Source organism: Hyla sarda, chromosome 9 (genome assembly GCF_029499605.1).
Source record: "Hyla sarda isolate aHylSar1 chromosome 9, aHylSar1.hap1, whole genome shotgun sequence".
NCBI classification, from domain to species: Eukaryota; Metazoa; Chordata; class Amphibia; order Anura; family Hylidae; genus Hyla; species Hyla sarda.
In genome coordinates this window covers 155,875,271-155,896,983 of record NC_079197.1, presented here as the reverse complement: position 1 = coordinate 155,896,983, position 21,713 = coordinate 155,875,271, and the positions used below count along the sequence as shown (strand labels likewise).

The 21,713-nt window shown below is 40.2% G+C and overlaps 1 protein-coding gene across 11 annotated transcripts in view; it reads right to left on the bottom strand.

Moving 5' to 3' along the window:
- The window catches only part of LOC130290510 (5-hydroxytryptamine receptor 2A-like), a 575,216-nt gene that overhangs the window by 253,905 nt on the left and 299,598 nt on the right, over window positions 1-21,713 (bottom strand). Inside the window, exon 1 of one of the 11 annotated variants that reach the window (XM_056538252.1) lies at window positions 13,425-13,532. The exons of the other annotated variants lie outside the window; for them this stretch is intronic. The gene's annotated coding sequence lies outside the window, so the exon portion shown is untranslated. Of the gene's footprint in view, window positions 1-13,424; window positions 13,533-21,713 lie in introns of those variants that run through there. 11 annotated transcript variants of the gene reach the window in all.

Below are 21,713 nucleotides of genomic sequence, written 5' to 3'. Positions count from 1 at the left end.
TGACAATGACAACATGCTTACAGTCTCCCTGTTCTAGACTCCTGGTATGTGTCTGTACACTGCTATTGCCATTTCATTTGTTTGCAAAATGAATCCATCTGACAGCTATTCCTTGTGTCACATCAAAAGTAACAAGAACTCAAAGAAATAACAGAAAGATCTAAATAAATTCTCTCCTGACATTTATTCAAGCTTATTAAATGAAATGTCATGGGAAGCAAACGCTCCATCTACATATGTTGCAATTTTAACGTGTACGTCAATGTTCACATAACTTCTGACAAGTCATAGAGCAGTGGTCTCCAAACTGTGGACCTTCAGATGTTGCAAAACCACAACTCCCAGTTTTGCAACATCTGGAGGGCCTCAGTTTGGAGACAACTGCTCTATATGTCATATATGTGATGGGTGAGGTCTGGCTGCTGAGACCCCCACGGATTGCTAGAATGAAGGGACACATGCTCTCTCCTGAGCATTGTGTCACTTTGCTTCTGCACTGCTCAGCAGACGGGTTGTAGTTTTGCAACATCTGGAGATCCACAGTTTGGAGACAACTGCTCTATGACATGTCAGGGGTTGTGTCATCGGTAAGTACCAGCTGCTGAGACCCTGACCAATTTCTAGAATGAAGCTGTGTCCCTTAGCTTCTCCATGGCAAAGCAGATAAGGTACGGATGGATAGTGACATAAACACCCACTGAACACAGTTATATCCTTGCATTGTGTCCACAGGATGCATTCTGTCATTGTCCTATTTAAAGGGGTACTCCGCCCCTAGATATCTTATCCCCTATCCAAAGGATAGGGGATAAGATCTTGATCTCCGATCTCCCTGCTGCACCCGGCGTTCGTTTAGAGCGTCGGTTGCAGCTCTGGAGGATCGTGACGTCACGGCCACGTTCCCTCAATGCAAATCTATGGGAGGGGGCGTGACGGCCGTCACGCCCCCTCCCATAGACTTGCATTGAGAGGGCATGGCCATGATGTCACAAGCCTCCGCCCCGCATCACCATTCATCCGGCATGGAGCGAAGTTCGTTCCCTGCACCAGCGAGTTCGCCGAGATAGCGGGGTTCCTAAGCGGTGGGAACCCCGCGATCAAACATCTTATCCCCTATCCTTTGAATAGGGGATAAGATGTCTAAAGGCAGAGTTCTCCTTTAAACAAATTGAATGAAAAGTAAATTGTTTTGCTGGTTACATAACAATATATATAATTCCTACAAATCTACATGGTTGTGGCACATCTGAGAAAGGCCTTGACAATGTGAGCAGAAAAAAATCAAATACTGGATATCATAGGGTTAAGGTTATGGGTGATAACTTTTTTAAAAATTTTTTTAATTTTGAGTTAGGCAGTTCCAAAATGCATCTAACAATCAAAGAGACTTTTTATCAGTATTACCTGAACCTAATGCATATTCATCATCCTGCCAAGGCAAGCAAATGCATTGCTAATGGAGACGCGTTATTAGCATTCATTCTTAGGATCGAGAAAATCCTCCAGCAGTTACAAAAAAAGGCAAAACACATCTCAGTGTATAAGTAAATCCTCAAGCTGGCATAGTGCCGGAAAGTGGAACAATTTGTTTTTCTATATTATCTATCGATGCATATGCCTTCAATTCTTGGATGCTCCACACTGTATTTACAGTATATCTATACAGTGGGGATCAAAAGTTTGGGCACCCCAGGTAAAAAAAAAATATGAATGTGCATAAAGAGGCAAAGGAAAGATGGAAAATTCTCCAAAAGGCATCACATTACAGACTAGACATTCTTATAATATGTCAGCAAAAGTTTGATTTTATTTCCATCATTTACACTTTCAAAATAACAGAAAACAAAAGAAAACGGCGTCTGCAAAAGTTTGGGCACCCTGCAAAATTTATAGCATGCACTGCCCCCTTTGCAAAGCTGAGACCTGCCAGTGTCATGGATTGTTCTCAATCATCATCTGGGAAGACCGGGTGATGTCAATCTCAAAGGTTTTAAATGCCCAGACTCATCTGACCTTGCCCCAACAATCAGCACCATGGGTATTTCTAAGCAGTTGTCTAGAAATCTGAAACTGAAAATAGTTGACGCTCACAAAGCTGGAGAAGGCTATAAGAAGATAGCAAAACGTTTTCAGATGTCAATATCCTCTGTTCGGAATGTAATTAAGAAATGGCAGTCATCAGGAACAGTGGAAGTTAAAGCAAGATCTGGAAGACCAAGAAAAATATCAGACAGAACAGCTCGCAGGATTGTGAGAAAAACAATTCAAAACCCACCTTTGACTGCACAATCCCTCCAGAAAGATCTGGCAGACACTGGAGTTGTGGTACACTATTCCACTATAAAGAGATACTTGTACAAATATGGTCTTCATGGAAGAGTCATCAGAAGAAAACCTCTTCTACGTCCTCACCACAAAAATCAGAACTTTGAACTTTAAAAATTAACATATAGACAAGTGCATAGATGCATTCTGGAAACAAGTTTTGTGGACCGATGAGGTTAAAATGGAACTTTTTGGCCGGAATGAGCAAAAAAATTGGACCAATATAGCCCCCCCCCCCCTACTTTTTAACACCTACGCCCTGGTCCCGCTTCCCTGCTATGACGCGGTGTCACGGGCTGACCCCACATCATAGCCGGGTGGTCTCGGCGACTATCAGCCGCCAGGACCAGTGTCTAATTCTGGACATCACCAATCGCGGTAATGCCCGGCATTAAACCCTTAGATGCGGCAATCAAAGTTGATCTCCGCATCTAAAACGAAAGTAAACCATTCCCAGCAGTTCAGTCAGGCTGTTTGGAACAGTGAAATTGCAGCGCCCCGAATAGCTGAGAGTACGGGGGAGGGTCCCTACCTACCTCCATCTCCGTCCGGTCGTCACTCTGTTGCTCCATGCTGAGATCCAGGCTGAACGCAGAGGGCCGCAGAGGGCCGATAACACTGATCAATGCTATGCTATGGCATAGCATTGGACAGTGTATGCCATCAGAAGATTGCATGTAATAGTTCCCTATGGACTATAAAATGGTGTAAAAATAGTTTAAAAAAAAGTTACAAAAATCTTAATCCTTCCAGTACTTATTAGCTGCTGAATACTGCAGAGGAAATTATTTTCTTTTTGGAACACAGAGCTCTCTGCTGACATGACGAGCACAATGCTCTTGACATCTCTGTCCATTTTAAGAACTGTCCAGAGTAGGAGAAAATCCCCATAGCAAACATATGCTGCTCTGGACAGTTCCTAAACTGGACAGAGATGTCAGCAGAGAGCACTGTGCTTGTGATTCAGCAGAGAGCACTGTGTTCCAAAAAGAAAATAATTTCTTCTGTAGTATTCATCAGCTAATAAGTACTGGAAGGATTAAGATTTTTTAATAGAAATAATTTAGAAATCTGTTTAACTTTCTGGCACCGGTAAAAATAAAAAAAAGTTTTCCGCCAGAGTACCCCTTTAATAAATGTGATTTAACCCCTTCCCTTATAAAAGTTTGAATCACCCCCCCCCTTTTCCCATTTAAAAAAAAACAAACATTTAAACATAAATAAACATATGTGGTATTGCTGCGTGTGTAAATGTCCAAACTATAAAAATATAATGTTAATTAAACCTCATGTGCACATTCCAAATTCCAAAATTGGGCATTTTTGGTAATTTTGTATACCCTAAAAATTGTTATAAAAAGCAATCAAAGAGTCCCATCAAAACAAAAATGGTATCAATTAAAACTTCAGATCACAGCGCAAAAAATGAGCCCTCATACATCCCCGTATGTGGAAAAAAAAAAGTTATAGGGGTCAGAAGATGACAATTTTAAACATACAAATTTTGGTGCAAGTAGTTATCATTTCTTTTAAGTAGTGTTGAGCGGCATAGGCCATATTCGAATTCGCGAATATTCGCGAATATATGGACGAATATTCGTCATATATTCGCGAATATTCGCATATTCGTTATACCCTCGTTTTATTTTCGCATATGCGAATATTCGCGTATGCGAAAATTAACATATGTGAAAAGTTGCATACACAAAATTAACGCATGCGAAAATTCGCATATGCGAAAAGTAGCATATGCGAAAATTAGCGTGTGCTAATTTTCGCATATGCGAATTTCCGCACGTCAGTCTTACACAGTAGTATTACAGCCTTCTTTACACCACATAAGCTGGAAGCAGAGAGGGATGATCACTGTGATGTGTACTGTGAAGAAAAAAAAAAAAAAAAAAAAAAAAAAAAAAAACGAATATTCGTAATTACGAATATATAGCGCTATATTCGCGAAATTCGCGAATTCGCGAATATGCGATATTCGCGAATAATATTCGAATTGCGAATATTCGCGAGCAACACTACTTTTAAGCAGTGAAATAAAATAAAACCTATATCAATTAGGTATCTTTGCGATCGTATGGATCTACAGAATAAAGATAAAGTGTCATTTTTGACCGAAAACTGCTCTGCGTAGAATCAGAAGTCCTCAAAATTTACAAAATGGCATTTTTTTTCATTATTTTTTTTTTAATTCTATTTTGTCCCACAAAAATTTTTTTCTGGTTTTGCCGTACATTTTGAGGTGAAATGATTGATGTCTTTACAAAGTAAAATTGGTGGCGCAAAAAAACAAGCCCTCATATGGGTCTGTAGGTGGAAAATTTTAAGAGTTATGATTTTTAGAAGGTGAGGAGGAAAAAAACAATGAAAAAATATAAAATTTCATTTTTCAAAAATGAAAAATGGCCTGGTCCTTAAGGGGTTAATAGCAGTCATTGAGTTTGTCAGTTTCTCGATCTGTTGGCGATAAACAGATTGGGCAGCTGCGACTACAGCCTCCAGAATAAGTACTTAGTCTACAGATATAAGGTTGGGAAAAGGCTGCAGGGAACGCCACTATCCGTGCATATTTATTCCAAAGTTGTTCTTGCGCCGCACAACCAATTTAGTGTTTACGGTATCTAAAACCTATCACACCATGGAACGCGTTTATCTCCTTAGGCCGCACCTTCACTCAATGCACAAATACATATCACCTGATACGCTTCAATCTATAAGCTTGGAGCTTGAAAAAACGTATAAAAATGATGATATGGTCAAAATACTCACTCGCCTATTAGTCGTGAACACAGTGTATTTGTTCTTACTTTATTTTGCATTTCCAAGACTTCTCAAGCCATTGTGCAGGAGTGTAGGCCTGGGGGGAAAAGCCAATCCACCTTGTCAGAATGCGAACACCCACAGGCACAAGCGAGATGGAATGAAATGAAAATGCTGACCCATAATACAGAAGGAAAGTTGAGCTTCGCGTGAGGTTGATGACTGCAGCATTGCTGACTTGGATTACTACACACAGTGTGGGGATGGATTCCGCTGTTCTCCCAGGTCTCTGAAGAATCGAATGTATTCCTAACGCATACGGTATAAGGAGCTACTAATAAGTGTTAGACCTTAGTCACCCGCTGTCCCGTTCTGCAGATGCTATTACAATCTCGGCAAGAAAACAATGAAATGTTGCGATCGGGTTTAGAAAAACTCTCCATATCTTATTTTTTGCCCTATTCAACTTTGATGACCTATAGCATATAGTGGAAATCATTTTTTCCCCTTTGTTTTAAAGTTATAAATGGTTATTTGGGGCTGATGGGGGGGGGGGGGGGTTCACAAGGCTTAAAGAAATATGCGAGAGAAAGTAAACAGTGCTGGTATTGGAAAAGCCTTACTGTGAAGACAATGACGGAGGGAATGTGATTTTATATGAATTTTAGATGGCAGATTGGAATAGGCTCCCCGCAATCAAATCTGCCATGTATTATCCTAAGCTCAAGGAGGAATTTATAATGAGGAAACTACAGTCATACATAAAGATATCAACTGTGGTTGTGCATAAAAATGTCAAATTCTGTATTTAAAAAAAAAAATAAAAATATGTGAGTTTTAAATAGAATTTTAAGTGAACCAAATAAAAGTCTTTAAAAAAAAAGATTAGGCTAAAATAGAAAAAGCTGAAATAATAGAAATAACAACTATTGTTTAACCACTTGACAATCAGTTTTTTTTTTACATTAAAGGTGGTCAATCATACAATATGGTCAATAGTTGTCCCCCAAATGGACAGCTGTCTCTGCCATTCAGGGCCGGCTCTGCCTATAGGCAAAATAGGCAGCCGCCTAGAGCGCCCTTTTGATGAGGGTGCTGCTCTGCCTGCCACTAAAAAGTTACATAACCAGCATCCAAACCACTTGCTCAGCCAGCATCATGAGGAGGAGGTTTGTTACAGTGTGTCACCCCAGTAGTAAGGTGGGGCGGGCCAATGGGCGGAGTCAAGGTGGTGGCAAAATTAGCTTTTGCCTAGGGTGACAAAAATCCTTGCACCAGCCCTGCCGCCATTCAGCCCATACCCCAATGTTTGGCTCAGCTGAGGGTTTATGTGTTCTGAATGGGGGGTACGGGAAGTAAATCCTAACAGACAGCAGCTCTGGCGGGGACTTATCTCGTCGAAAACAAAGGGGTTGGGCAGTTGAAATGCAACACGGCAGATCAGATCCTTCTTTCCACTTACATCATCTGTTACAGGAGAGTCAAGAGGCCCCCATAGACATAAGACGGTGGGTTAGGCCAACTATTCGCTGATGGTTATTGGGGCTTAAAGAGGTTATCCAGCTATTAAAACAAGTATACCCTGTCCAGAGAATAGGGGATAAGTGTCTGATCAGGGGCTGTCCAAGAACATCCCCAGAAAGGGGTCCGGCTCTTTTGGCTGAATGCTCTGGCCCCCACCTTTTGAGTCGTACTCATCTTGGCAGGGATGGCTCATTCTGTCAATCACCAACTGAAGCGGGACATCACTGTGACCATTCATTGGCTGAGTGGACCATCACTGCTGAGACGAGTTAGTCTTGGAAGATGGAGACAGAAGAGTTCAGTCGGGAGGTCAGGCCCCCCGTAATCAGACACTTGTCTCCTATCCTGTGGATGGTGGATATGGCTTTATTAGATGCATAATCCCTTTAAAGCAGTGGTCTTAAACTATGGCCCTCCAGATGTTGCAAAACTTCAACTCCCAGCATGCCCGGACAGCCAACGGCTGTCCGGGCATACTGGGAGTTGAAGTTTTGCAACATTTGGAGGGCCACTGTTTGAGACTACTGTTTTAAAGTAATATTCCATGTATTTTTTTTTTTTTGCTTCTCTACACTTGCCACCATTCTATGCCAGGCTGCTGCTCCAGTTTTGGAAACCTCTGTGTTTCTTTTTACATGACTGATTCTGTGGCTCTTTTTACATGACTGATTCTAAATCTCTTACCAGTGGCAGGGGGTTTGGATTTTTCTGCCATCCCCCCTTACCTGGGTGCCCCAAAGGGAGCTACCTGAGCTGCCTTATGGTAACACCAGCCGTAAAAAAAAAAAAAAAAAATGATATGCTTTGGGGTTGTCTAGTCAGAAAACATATTTATAAAGAGAATCTTTAAGGGTCCCAGTACATTCATGAATCATATGTAGAGACCATCAGTTTCAATGAGGGCATAGATTCCCAGTCAGTTTCTAAGGCTCCGAGTTGAAGTGTAACATTGAATATAAGGAAAAGCAACCTGAAAAGGTAATGTGAGAGCTGCTTAAATCCAGTTCTTGGATTGATGGACTGATTGATGGAGCTTCCTTTACCGGAGTACAACAGCAGTGTGAATAAGCCCTAATCCATACAGTTTACTGCAGAAAGATTGCAACACTATTGACATTGACAAGCCGGCATTTTTGCTATGAAAAAAATATATATATATATCTTTTTTTTCAGTCTGAATACTTTACATGCTATTGTTGAAAACATTTGTTTTAAACTTTTACTATCCCTTTGGATAAGCCGTCCTTGGCACAGAATAGGATCAGGTCCGAATGTTAATGAAATCCCTGCATGGCTCAGACATTACTGTAAACAGGGCTCAGATTATTCTATTTAATTCCCTGCAATTTTATTTGGAGACTCTTTGGTACATATCACTGTTACTTATCACTGAACAATGGGTTATAATGTGTTATAATGTAATGTGTGCAGGGCTTGTAATATACACAGCTAAGGTTTATAGCAGGCTCCTTAACCTAAGAAAGAGATCTCTTATTTAAGATGCTGTGAAAAATATTCAGTGACAGGTCAATGTGTAACATACATGGCAAAGCATATTATTATTATTATTATTATTCCTATTATTTTTATTACTACTATTTATTATTATTGTTGTTATAACTTTTTATTGTTGTTATGTAGTTATTACTATAATTTTTATTTATTATGATGATGATTATTATTTTTATTATTATTACTGTATTATTATTTGTTACTATTATTGTTATTAATAATAATAATAATAATAATAATGATGATAGAGACAGGTCAGACTGCATTGTACTGTATAAAACCGACTACTGAGTAGTGCAGTGGCCCCAACCTGGGTGCTTTCAGCTGTTGCGAAACGGCAACTCCCAGCATGCCCGGACAGCCTTTGGCTGCAAAAACACTGACAGGTCCAATGTGTAACAGGGTATCATTCATAATGACAGGTTACCCTGTACTGTACTGAAAACGCCCGTTGTTTAAGCAATGTTAAAAATAAAAAAAATGAATGAATTTTAAGTGTTTTTTTTTTTTCCTATTTATCTGTTCATTTAAATAAATAAATAATAATAATAATATTGAAATCTTTGAGTTTAAAATCTGGCCACTAGGCTGTAACATAGAGAGTCCACCTTCACTCACCATGCATTCACTTCCTCCCTGAGTCTGCTGTGCTGTGCTGGACCTCTTCATCCAATCACTGCAGGCTGCTCTATAACCACCTCCTCCCTGTTTTCATGCTACAGTCTGATAGGACAGGAGTGAGCACAGAGGAGTGCTAGTCCCTCCCTCACTTCCCAAACTTTGTCCCAGCCTGTGCTTCATCTGGGACAAAGATGATGCTGCAGTCACACAGGATTATGTTCTAGATTGTATGGGGACCCCTAGTGGTCTTTTTTTTTTTTTTTTTTTTTATAAGCCATGATTTCTATAAAAAAGGAGATTAATTTTTTTTAGGAGGTATATTAGAAAGGTCAATGTTTTGCCAAGATGTACAACATATAAAAGTGTTTTTCATCTGGCCGTGCCCATTCAAACTCCCTATATTTAGAGAAAAGGGTGTAGTAAGAAAGTAATCAGAGAATCAGAGAACTTGATTCTATAAAATCATATAAAAAAATCCACTTAACTTTTATGTCTTTGTAAAATTTAGATATACTCAATGTCTACCATATAACTATTCCTATAAATTTTTTGCTCCTCAAGTTTGCGAAGTGATTTACAAGTATAAGCAAATAAGCTTGTACTGGACTTAAATAATAGATGCCGAGATTTCATGTAGTTTCATATATAAGAAATGTCTCCTATCAGTCGTCATTAGTTCTTCTTTAATTGGAAGTCAAAGTTAAATTAGATCACTGCCTCATTTTCTTCCGTACTGTATCATAGTCTCTTATTAGGCCATTGAAATGTAACTCGATTTTTTTTGCAGGATAATTGGATTTTATTCCTCAACCACCAGTAGAACATCTTCACAGATATTACACACATAATAAGACAATTAAAGGCTCATTAGACCTGGAGGTATTTCCGTCCCTTTGAAGTGTTAAAACAGCGCTGGGTTTTAAGTCTGACTATGTTACCGAATACATCCTGCAGCAATCTGTTTGCGCACGTTTTTCCTTTTCAAACCCTAATCCATCTGTCCCTTCAGCTCTATCCGTCTATCCTTCCAAATTTGGTAAACGATTCAGACACCCAATGTCACCAATTAAAGGAGTAGTCCACTCCTAGACATCTTATCCCCGATCCAAAGGACCCCCTCGATCTCCCTGCTGCTGCGTTCGTTTAGAGCATCGGGTGCAGCGCCAGAGGCTGCACCCTGCTCATGACGTCACAGGCACGCCCCCTCAATGCAAGTCTATGGGAGGGGGCGTGACGGCCGTCACGCCCCCTCCCATAGACTTGCATTGAGGAGGCATGGCTGTGAAATAACGAGTGGGGCGTGACCATGACTACACCCCACTACACCCCACATCACCCACCCCAAGTCATATGGCATGGATCGAAGATTGCTCCGTGCACCAGATGTCTGGGGTGCCGCAGCGGGGGTAGGGGAAAAGATATCTAGGGGCGGAGTACCCCTTTAATATATAAAGCCGTATTAGTTCCTTTTAGTGAAATAAAATCCAGAATAAATAATGTAATACCAAGTGTCTATTCACACGTACAGTATCCTGAGCATATTTGATGCGCAGGATTTGATGCACAGGATGTGATGCTGCAGATTTTAATGTAAACAAAATGACTGAACTCAGCTTCAAATCCTGTGCATCAAATCTTGTGCATCAAATATGCTCAGGATACTGTACCTGTGAATAGACGATAAAGAGGAAGCACCTGATTATATGTCACACGATATCAGATGAAGCGCCCACATTGCAGCAAAAGATAAGTAACAAGTGCTGTTCATTTTCTATTAGGCTGGGTTCACACCACGTTTTTGCAATGCATTTCCCGTATAAGGTTTTTGATAAAAAAAAACTGATTCCTTAAAACCTGACTAAACTGTATCAAAACGTGTGTACAAATCTTAATCCGTATACGGTTTGAAAAATTGATGTCCGTTGCATCCGTTTTTTAAGGAAAAGAACGTATACGTTTCAATACGGTTTTTCACCCGGACCAAAAACCGTGGTAGGCTACGGTTTTGGGTACGGGGAAAAAACTGACAAAACCGTACATGATGCAAAACGGATGCAACCGGATGCATCTTTCAGCATATAGTTTTCAATGAAGAGTCAATGCATACGGTTTTCAATACAGTTTTCAATATGGTTCCGTACGGTTTTCAAATTGAAAACGTATATGGGAACTGCATTTCCAAAACGTGGTGTGAACCCAGCCTTATCCATAGGGGCTATAGGGACAAACACCTGCTGTCTGGGGTATGTCTGACTTTCAGATTAGATGTCCTTGCATTAGGTTGTGTTTGCACTTTTCGGCTTATTGGTGGTACCATGACGAATTACCGCATGTGTTTTTGCCACGATGACTAAATTATGCAAATCACGCACAATTTTTTTTTTATAGCGCTTATGGTCATTTGCAGCATAAAGGTTATTAGCTGCGGTTTCAGTGAACGGTGACTTCAGTAGCTGATCCTTCCGTGCACAGTGGTTGGCTGCAGCGGTAACATGTCCATGTTGAGGGGATCCAGAAAGCATCAGAACAGGAGGAATGGGGGATATGTAAGTTGGTTATTACTTCTTGTGTTGCTTTACACCATATTGAGCATTTTTTGTTTCGTTAACAAGGCCAGACAACTCTTGTTACTCAATCCTAAGGTTTAGCCCCCTTCCCTTTAATAGAGCTGAGCCGAGCAACATGTATCAAAGCAATACTGAGTTTGGTACCACACAGACCTCTAGCAAGTATGATGGCTTCTTTGTTCTGCTAAACAATGTGGATCGTGGGGGCCAGACCCTTACTTATAACATAGTGAGGCTCTTTCCTAAATATCATTGTAAATAACTCTTTAAAGGGGTTGTGCAGCAAGAACTGACTTATCCCCTATCCATAGGATAGAGGATAAATAGCTGATCAGGGGGTCTGACCACTGGGACTCCCCTGCGATCTCATGCATGGCGCTCTGTCTCTCTTCATGCACAGAGTGGGGGTCAGCACTCCATTCATCTCTTTGGGAGAGCCTGAAATACACGAGTACATTGCTCATGTATCTCCAGCTCTCCCATATGGGAGATGCATGGATAGCGCATGTCAACCCCTACTCTATGCATGAGGAAGGTCAGAGTGCCCTGCAGGAGATTGTGGGGGTCCCATCGGACGGTCCCTTGTGATCAGTTACTTATCCCCTATTCTGTGGATAGGGAGATGTTAATTTTTGTTGCACAACCCCTTTAATATCAATCTACATTCACCTGCTTCCCTGGAGGCAACAGACTGTTGCGATTTTTTAATTTAGCACAAAAATGTTTAGATCTCTATGTTAAGAGTGGGGAATCAACCTCTGCATTTAACAGTGACACAATATACTGTAATAGTAGTTACTCTTTACAAAAACATATGGAAACAGATTCCTTACGTCTTTCCTTTTCCATCAGGACAGATCTTTCCCCTTAATACAAATAAGATTTCTTCCATTTCACAATTTTACCTTTGTTTTTTGGATTAACAAGTGTCAGTATGTCTTGGTTTTGAACTTTGGGTGAAATGTAATTTTATCCAGAGGAAAAAAACTATTTGCATAGAAAAAGGTGTGTGTTATAGAATATAAAGTGATAAAAATAAACTCTATATGGAAATGGTGTTATTATGTTTCAATTTCTTTAGTAGCAGCTGTATATAACACCTTGTGTACACTGTGAGCAGCTCTGTTCTACTTTCTGATGTATTTCTTACGTTTTAGTTTTTGAGAACTTCCTTAAATAACTTTTATTAAAGGGGTTAGCCACCATTAGATGATTTTAGAACATACCTGACAGACAGTAATGGGCATTTTCAGGAAGGATCTCCACTTGTCTTGGGGCTAAATGGCTATGTTCTGAAATTACCGTAACTCTGTGGCTTTTTGTGAACTGGCTATTTCTTGTTGGAGTTTTCTTCTTCAATTACAAGTCCCATAATTCCTTGTTTGTAAGTGTGAGGTCACCTTCCTTCCTCCCAAACATCAGCCACCCCAACCATTGAAACACAAATGAGCTGCATTCCATTCAAAAAACCAGTGTTTTCTAACCAGGGTGCCTCCAGCTGTGGCAAGAATATAACAGTTGCAGAATAATCTCCATCCCACCCAGCAGTCGCTTCACCCATTGAAGCGGGACAGGCTCCCTCTGAACACCTGACTAGTGATGTAATGTCTCAGGCCGCACTGCAACCTGGGAAAACCTAAGACAACAGTAATTTTGGATGCTGTTAAAAATATACATTGGGGCGAAAATCCCAGAAAAATTGTGAGACCACCATGAAACACGGGTACGGAAACACTATATTATGAAAAACACTAACTTTACAGCCCTTGTAGCATAGTCAAATAAAAAAATAATAATAATGGTCAGCAATCAGGTGCAAAAGTACTGATCCGAGAGCCTATGACCATTGACATGATCTGAATAAAAGTATGGATTTTATGAAGGCCTAAAGGATTTTATCCAAAGGCCCTCACAGACATGGGCCGACCCTGGTAATGGTAGAACCTGGTTGTAGATTTATTCTTACATATCTAGTGGGCACAGTGCGGAGAGCCAAGAACTACGTTTTTAGTCAGAGTGAATGAGCAAATAACAGGGAATAAGTAAGCGTATGAGGAGGAAAAGGCACTTTTTTTGTATGGTTTGTCGCATATCACACTACTATACCTGTATGCACTGTAGTATAAGGAAGTACAGTGGGTAGACATATTTGCTCTCTCCTGCGACCACTGGTGGATTGTAACATAGGGGGAGATTTATCAGAACCTGTCCAGAGGAAAAGTTGCCCAGTTGCCCATAGCAACCAATCAGCTTGCTTCTTTCATTTTGCAGAGGCCTTGTTAAAAATGAAAGAAGAGAGCTGATTGGTTGCTATGGGCAACTGGGCAACTTTTCCTCTGGACAGGTTTTGATAAATCTCCTCCATAGGCCACATGACTCACCTGAGATCAGTTTGTAGAAACTGCTAGAATGTCTGAGGGAGTTGTCTCCCAAGTCTAACCCTCACTGCAGTGACTCTGTTTGGGCCACTTCCCGCTAGTTTACGCAAATTTGACAAGATACAATAGTGTAGCCCAAAACTGTTGGTCAATCAGTGACAATAGCCACAAGCGCTAGCAATTCACCAATAACCGCAGCTTTACCTGTACTTAAAGTGGTACTCCGGGTTATAAAACGGTATTCCCTATCCGGATAAGGGTCAGATCGTGTGTGTGTGTGTGGGGGGGGGGGGGGGAGTTGGGGGGGGGGGGGGGGGAGTTGGGGGGGGGGGGGTGCCAGCTCCCGTACAGGTCCTTGGCTTTATTTCTTAATAGTGCATTCCGGCAACCGTACGAAGCAGCGGCCAACACTCAATGCAGCTCATTGGGACAACCGGGGATTGCTGAGTGCAGCGCTCTGGCTCTGCCAAAGAGCTGCACAGAGGGGGCATGTCGGTGCCGCTTCATACAGTGGTCAGACACGTCCCATTCAGGAGAAAAGCTGGGGCCCTGTACAGGAGATCACAGGGAGGTCCAGTGGTTGGACTCCTCACAATCTGACACCTATCCCCTATGCTTAGAATAGGGAAAAGTTTTTGTATTCCTGCGTACTCCTTTAAGACTGTTTAAAGTGACAATTTCAGGTCCCATCTGCAATTCACGATCACAAGTAGCACCATGTGTGCCCTCTATATATACGTGAAAAGTTTGAATTTCTTTCACCTTTTTCAGCTTTCCAAACTATCATGAAAGTATTTGACATTGAGATATGATCCAGTCAGCGTAATTTTGGCTTCACACCTATTCAGCGAGAATACAGTAAAGCCTATACTGTACATCCCCTTATCTATTCCTCCACTACCTATGCAGTCAGCCATCAAAAAAATGTCACTATTGCCTTATACTGGGAGCCTTGCTTAAAGATAATACAATTCTCTACAAGATGTAAGTCTGCCAGGAAGTGTTATACACATTCAGCAAAAAAATATCTGGGCATAGAGAGAAGTTATGTAAATTCGAGAGATAACTTTGTGTCAAGTTTTTCGCCTTTGATGTGAAATTTTAAAAATGATTAATTTTATGTGTTCGTGGATAAAAAAAAATGCTAAATACATGCAAATTATTATTTCTTTTATTACAATAAACAGCTGCTATTCATTAGGGAATAGAAAAAAAACTTAAAAAAAACTTGCTTAGCTGGTAAATACATCGGGCAGATATACAAACAAAGAACCGAAGAGACTTCAAACAGAAATCTCATTAACATTTAACAGGGAAAAGTCTATGGCTCAAGGTAAAATGCTGATCAAACATGAATCGTATTTATACAAAATAGCGGAGAATTTTTAGTTCTTTGAATAGTACTGTACATGTAGATGTTGGTCGAGTTAATGGATAAAACATTCTTCGAAATATAGATATGTTGTGGGATAAAGACCAGAGGGTGGTGCTAACAGTAAAGTGCAGTCTAGTAACGCAAATTCCAGCAATGGTAGAAGAAAAAATGGGCACTCACCCTGTTAAAACCTAGCTTTTATTTCTTCATGTAAAAAATCCCTCTTGTGGCAAGGGAAAAAAACAGACCTAGCAGTTGCCGGGTCTGTTTTTTTCCGCTTGCCACAAAGCGATTTTTTTACATGAAGAAATAAAAGCTACATTACAACAGGGTGAGTGCCTATTTTTTCTACTACCATTGCTAGCTGTTGTGTATGTCAATGAGGAGCAGCACTATTTCAGGCCATTATATAACTTATATCTGCCATTTTTAACAGATTTATGCCCTGCCGACTCATTCTCAAATAATAGTTGTCCCTGAGCTTGCAAATGAACCCTTAACTTTATGATGTCTCCCAGACACTACACAAACACACAAGATGGGATTTTGCTCTTCTATATCCCAATGGGGGGGATTATAGAGCTGTAGTGAGCAGTCTAAGCTGTAAAGCAAGCCCTGGGTAGAGATCTAACACTTGTGTAGTTTTGAGTAGTGTCTTTGCAATCTCTCTTGGGTGGGAGATTTATCAAAACCTGTGTAAAGGAAGAGTGGTGCAGTTGCCCATGGCAACCAATCAGATAGCTTCTTTCATTTTTCTCAGGTCTCTTTAAAAATGAAAGAAGCAGTCTGATTGGAAGCAATTGGATTTGTATGGGTAGCATGTAACCCAATCTTTCATTAAGCTACTAGTCCATCTAGTAAACACCGTAAACACATGCTGGAAATTAGCTGTTTTTTTATTTTTATTTATTTTTTTGTCAGTGGTAAGAAATTAGTTTGATAAGAGGAATAAGTGGCACTTTATCTTATAAGATACATGTATGGTTAGTCTTTTTGCATATTTCACTACTTTCTTCTGTATACACAAGGAAGTGCAGACAAGGGAGTGTATACAAGGAAGTGCAATTAGTAAATATTTTTGCTCTTTACTGTCACCACTGGTGAATTGTGTATGTAAGGATGCATGAAACATGATCACATGACTCACCTCAGATCAGTTTCTATGTAGAAACTGCTAGAATGTCTGAGGGAGTTGTCTCCCAAGTCCAACCCTCTCTTCCTAGAGGAATGGAATCAGATAGGCTGGCTCTAGTCAGAGCAATATGCACATATGCATGTCTGCTTCCTGCAAGGTCTTGTGGCAAGGAGGATTAGACATAGGTCAGTGTTCTAGTTTCCAGCTAAAAGCTACAGCACCGTGTCACATTTAGGAGTTTTTTTGCCACAACTGTTTCTAGTCCACATCAAGAGAACAAATCATCTCAAGTATTTTGTTCCTGCACTGAGAAGGCTAACCTTCTAGACAGAAGAAGGAAAAGCTTAGCAAGTACTCTTCTGCAATCACTTATCTCTGTGGGCTTCCAGCTGGAGTAAGTGGCACGTTGTTTTCATGTCATGATTGTCAGTATCTTATGCCCCTTGATACAGAACCACGTGTACAAGTCTTTTCAACTTTCTTCATCGCAGTCAACCATTCTGTGTAGGCTCTGCTTGCTATAGAATTATCTGCATCTGACTGTGCATCTTTCAACACTAATTTGCATCTCAGAGACTTTCCTTGAAGGAAACTGTGGCCAATTTCCACTCGTTCATCCAAAGTATTGTAAGTTTGAAACCCTGTGCTGTAAAATGAATATATTGTCTGGCCTGTGCAAAGTGGACTTCAGTAAAGTTAAATCCTGTTTTCAATCTGTGTGCCTAAATTATTCCTATTTCCCACACCATCATAGGTATACCAACAAGACACCTTACAAAGTGTACCCTGGGGTCAAGGGTAGTTTTACTACCCACTGTGTAGCCACCACTAGTTACAAAAGTTGCAATAGTTCACAAGGGGATTTACAGGGAGGGCTAGACTGGGGATAAAAACCAGAAGGAATATACCACTACTTTACCAAATGTTTTTAAAAACAATGGTGCCAGCATCAAAGAGCCAATCACAGTGCACAAATTCAAAAAGTAAAATGGCAAACACTCCATTATAGCAAAAAATTGCAGCAATGTTTGAAAAAAGTTCAACGGAGGAACTGAAGCATTGTATGTGAAAACCCGGTATATTGAAACCAATATTAACCATACTACCAGTGTACAAGGAGAAATAAATACATATTACCATCGTACTGTTACTGACCAAATCCTGTACACTGAGACCAATATTACCAATAATACCAGTATACAAGGAGGAATATTATCACCATACATATTACCATCATACTGTTACTGACCAAATCCTATTTATTTATTATCAATAATACTAGTATACAAGGGACAAATAATACCACCAAACATGACCACTACCCCACAAAATGACTAATACTCCCACACTGCTGCTGAAAAAAATCCACTATGTGAAGATCAAGATTTACCCCATACAGTGACCATATACAGGTAGACACCATCACTACACAGGTGCTGAAGACTATATAAGTGCTTACAGTTACATCCAGATAATCACAGGGGACGTCTTCTCCAAGTGAATCACAGGTGACGTCTTCTTTGATTTGAGTCGTTCACATTTACTTTTCTTCCCCATCTGTCTAGGTCCTCATGAAGACCTCTTCCGGCCAAGACTTGTCATTTTAAGCTTCTCACTTCAGCACCATAACTCTAACTTCAAACTTCCCATCAATATTGCCTCACAAAGTAAAAGTGCCCACATATAGTAGTTAGGCCCCCTCTGTGTCCTCATATAGCACTTAGGGCCCTTCTGTGTCCCCATTTAGCAGTTAGCAGGCTGCTCCTTCTCCATATTGACCTAAATAGATCCTCCCCTTTAAAATAGGTAGGTTATCAGGGTTCTCCTCCCCCTTCCCTGCCTCCATCTTAGCTGGGTAAATCCAAAGTCATTTAAGATAGTATTTCCTGCACATTCCTATTCCTCACATTGATTCATTTGTTTTGTAACTTCCAGGCTAATTTCATTCCAGAAAATTGATTGTTTTATATGGGAGTTAAGTGCTTTTATGTCAACTACGTTTTTATTAAATTGAAATTACTTTTGAATTCATTGGTGAGTGTATAATATAAGAACCGATGTAGCAGCTTTTATCAAAGTTTCTTTAGACCATTGTTTTTGGATTCCTTTTGTTCAGAAGCAGTTTTTTTTAGTTTTGCTAAATTTTTGCTTAAAGGGTAACTCATTAAAACAAATTTTTGCTATTGCACTCCTTATGGTAATTAAAAAAATATTTCCAATATACTTTGTTTAAAAAAAAAAGAAGTTTTCTATGTTTTTTTGTGCTTAAAAAAGCTCAAGAGGACATTTTCCCCAATATTATACACAGATTTTGGACCGAAGTCCAAACACAGAAAGTGCAGCCTGGGGTGCTGAGGGGGTGTCCAGGCTCATCCAATCATAGCTCCTCTCACACTTAACTGCCATATGCTGTTGGTTGGACACACCCCCCTCAGCACTCCAGGCTGCACTTCCTGTGTTTGGGCTTCAGTTCAAAGTCTGTGTATGAGATCGGGGAAAATGTAGCTTTTATAACCCCTTAAGGACTCAGCGTTTTTCCATTTTTGCACTTTCGTTTTTTCCTCCTTACTTTTTAAAAATCATAACTCTTTAAATGTTGCACCTAAAAATCCATATGATGGCTTCTTGTTTGCGCCACCAATTCTACTTTGTAATGAAATCAGTCATTTTACCCAAAAATCTACGGCGAAATGGAAAAAAAAATCATTGTTTTACCCAAAAATCTACGGTGAAACAGAAAAAGAAATCATTGTGAGACAAAATGGAAGAAAAAACAACATTTTGTAAATTTTTGGGGCTTCTGTTTCTACGCAGTACATTTTTAATTAAAAATGACACATTATCTTTATTCTGTAGGTCCATACAATTAAAATGATTCCCTACTTATATAGTTTTGATTTCTTATTACTTCGGAAAAATATCATAACTACATGCAGGAAAATGTATACGTTTAAAATTGTCATCTTCTGACCCCTTTAACTTTTTTTATTGTTCCATGTACAGGGCAGTATGAGGGCTAATATTTTTGCGCCGTGATCTGAAGTTTTTTTCGGTACCATTCTTCTTTTGATCAGACTTTTTGATCCCTTTTTATTCAGATTTTTATGGTATAAAAAGTGACCAAAAATAAGCTATTTTGGATTTTTGGAATTTTTTTGCGCGTACGCCATTGAACGTGCAGTTAAATTAATGATATATTTTTATAGTTCGGACATTTACGCACGCGGCGATACCACATATGTTTATTTTTAATTTTATTTACACTGTGTTTTTTTTTTTTATGGGAAAAGGGGGATGATTCAAACTTTTACTAGGGAAGGAGTTAAATGACCTTTATTAACTTATTTTGTTCACTTTTTTTTTTGCAGTGTTATGGCTCCCATAGGGACCTATAACACTGCACACACTGATCTTTTACACAGATCACTGCAAAGACATAACTTTGCATTGATCAGTGTTATTGGCGGTTGATTGCTCAAGCCTGGATTTCAGGCTTGCAGCAATCAATCGCCGTTCGGACGCGCAGGAGGCAGGTAAGGAGACCTCCTGCTGCGTCCCAGCTGATCGGGACATCGCGATTTTATCGCGATGTCCCGATTAGCCCAACTGAGCTGTCGGGATGGTTTTACCCTCCCCTCAATGCAAGCCCCCTCCCATAGGCTTGCATTGCGGCCCCGTGATCAACAGTAATCAGACCCGGAGCAAACACGCTCCGGGGATTGATTTTAACAGGGTACGGCGTGCAAGATCACGGGGGTCCCCAGCAGCGGGACCCCCGTGATCAGGAATCTTATCCCCTATCCTTTGAATAAGGGATAAGATGTCTAAGCGCCGGAGTACCCCTTTAAAACCTATTCTCCTCCACATTTTTTTCAGTAGTTTCTCTTCAGTGCTCCAGCGTTCTGAACATTTTGTGATGTCACGGTCACGCACCCAAGCTGCCATGCCAAGCCCCCTCTATTCATGTTTTTGGCATGGAATGACATCATCAGGGGACATGGCCGTGATTTCACGACCACCGCCGCAGGAACCCGGTGTTTGTTTAGAACGCCAGGTGCTGCGGGAGATCATGGGGGCCCCAGCAGCGGGAGATCACGGGGGCCCCAGCAGCGGGATTCCCTTGATAAGACATCTTTTCTCCTATCATTAGGATAGGGGATAAGATGTCAAGCAGAGGAGTACCCCTTTAATGGTAGCAAAATCCACTGCAGATTTTTTGCTGCAAAAAATACAAAGCCAATACGCATACATTGAATATCACACACTGCATTATGTACATCATCACCACTTATCTCCAGGTGGTTGCACACATTCACTGAGCAGGGAGGCATATAGTGTATGCTTCACCACTCAACCCCAGATTCTTTACATACTTTCTGTTGTGCTTATGCTTGAAATGGCAAAAGGGGTCACCTTAAGGCTAGGTTCACACTACGAAATCACTGGAAGGAAAAGTTCTGGCCAGAGGTTGGCGCCAGTTGGCACCAGGATGGCATGTTCAATGCTGTCATCATGGATGGCAATATATTCCAGGTGGATTCTGTCGATAGAATGAGCAAGATCATTCTTTCTGTGACAGAATTTCAGCAGCAGAACATTCGCCGCTAAAGTTTCATAGTGTATACTGTGCAGCGGAACCCCATTGCCAGCATTGTCAGACATTCTGCTGCTGTACCAGAATGTGGAATTTCAAAGCAGAACCTAAAAAAAACATAAAGGCAAATCCAAATTTTTTGGGCTGACATTCTCTCAAGGATCGTATGTAATGATAATTTCTTATTTCAAAGATTTGAAGGAAACAGTATAAGAAAATAAATAAATAAATAGATAGATATTTTAACTCAAAATAAATAAGACAAAACAATTGCAAAGTACATGTAAAATCAAAGATACTATATAATCAAATAATAAAATGCAAAAAAAATATATTTTATTGTAATTTTGTATTTATTGTCTTTTTTTATTTCTATCAAATACATATGAGACCATTAGCCAAATTGAACTGTTAAAGGGGTATTTTTTATTTTTTTACTTGACTATGCTACAGGGGCTGTAAAGTTAGTGTTGTTAATAATACAGTATCTGTAACTGTGTTTTTTATGGTGGTCTAACAATTCGTCTGTGATTTTTGCCCTTACATTTATTTATTACAGCATACAACATGAGTGTCATCTCAGGTTTTCCCAGGTTGCAGTGCAGCTCGAGACATTATTAGTCCGGTGTTAAGAGGCAGCCTGCCTTTGCTTCAATGGGTAGAGTAACTGCTGGGTGAGAGATCATTTTGCAAGGGATCACAGGTGTGTTTCAATGGGTGAGGTGGCTGATGTGTGGGAGGAAGAAAAATTACCTCACACTTACAAACAAGGAACTATGGGATTTGTAGTTTGTGAGAACGGACTCCAACAGTTCACAAAAAAAGATCTCACAACATAGCCAATTAGCCCCAAAACAAGTGCAGATCCTTCCTAAGCATGTCCATTACTTTCTGGCAAGTACGTACTAAAATC